Below are 1,472 nucleotides of genomic sequence, written 5' to 3'. Positions count from 1 at the left end.
GTGATTAATATGTTGATTACCCTGAGTTAATCAACACACATTGTATACATGTATTGAAATACAACTCTACGCCATTAATACATATAATCAATGTTTCAATACAATTTTTTTAATTCAAGAGTAAACAAACAACTCACTTTTTTTAAATAGAACTCTGAATAGGAAAAGAAGATACACTGATGAACAGTAAGTGTATGAACAGAGGTTCAACATCATTACATTAGGGAAATGTCACAATGAAATACCACTATACATTTTTAAACAAATAAAATTTAAAAATAAAATAAAAAACACTGACAATACCAGGTACTGGTAAAGAAGTGGAGCAACTGGAACCTTCATGTGTTGCTGGAGCAACTGGAACTCTCATGCATTGCTGATGGGAATGAAAAAAGAATCAAGGCTCCTTGGACAAATGGCTAATTCTAGAGTTGGCACAGGAAAAATATATCATGNAAAGAATTCTAATTAATAAAGATAAAAGGAATGGGGAAAATAGAAAATTAGAACACCATAGTAATATAATAATTGCTGCAGGCAACATCCCCTGATGAATACTCAAATTAGTAAACAAGAGGTTTAGGAAAAACAAGATATTCACATAGCTTCAAAGTATCTCCTCCAGAACATCACTGTGGTGGTTTCAAAACATGTCCACAAGTTCTTTAAGAATTTTCTGTATAGGAGGTGAAGTTCAATTTATCTCCCCTTGANAAAAAAAAAAAAAGTAACTTTATGGTGGAGACACCTGGCACATACCACCTTACCTAAGTGATCAGGTTAACATCACCAGTAATAAGACGTTGACCTCACGTGCCCTGTAATGAGGAGGGCACATCACTTCTGTGCCATTCTTCCCCCAAATCCATACCCCCCAGGCTAATTGTGAGAGATCATAAAACAAACCTAAACTAAAGAATGCTCTATGAAATAACCTGACCAACACTCTTCAAAACTGTCAAGGTCATAAAAGAAAAGGAAAAACCAAGAATCTGTTACAGATTGGAGGAGATTAAGAAAAAAAGTGATTAAATGTGATGCAGTATCCTGAACTGGATCTTGGAATAGAAAAAGGACATAAGTGGAAAAACTGAAAAAATTGAAATAAAGCCAAAAGTTTAGTTAATAGTATTGTGACAATCCTGGTTTCTTAGGTTTAATCATTGTACCAGAAGGTGCAAGCATTAGGGGAATTTTCTGTGCTATCTTTACAACTCATCTCTATGTCAAAAATTATTTCAAAATAATAAGTTTAAAACATAACTAAATGCACTGGGCTTTTAAAAGCCATTCTCTTTGTCTTTAATGGATCAGAGTCTTCCTCATGAATTTTCTTTGGTTAAAAACACACTTGAAGGGCTGGCCCGGTGGCGCACTGGAGAGAGCACTGCTTGGGAGCGCGGCAGCGCTGCCGCCGAGGGTTCAGATCCCATGTGGAGACCGGTTCCCGCTCACTGGCTGAGCGCGGTGTG

Source organism: Galeopterus variegatus, unplaced genomic scaffold (assembly GCF_000696425.1).
Source record: "Galeopterus variegatus unplaced genomic scaffold, G_variegatus-3.0.2 Scaffold3356, whole genome shotgun sequence".
In the NCBI taxonomy this organism is placed as follows: domain Eukaryota; kingdom Metazoa; phylum Chordata; class Mammalia; order Dermoptera; family Cynocephalidae; genus Galeopterus; species Galeopterus variegatus.
The sequence above is the reverse complement of the archived record's forward strand: the minus strand, read 5'-3'. Positions refer to the sequence as shown.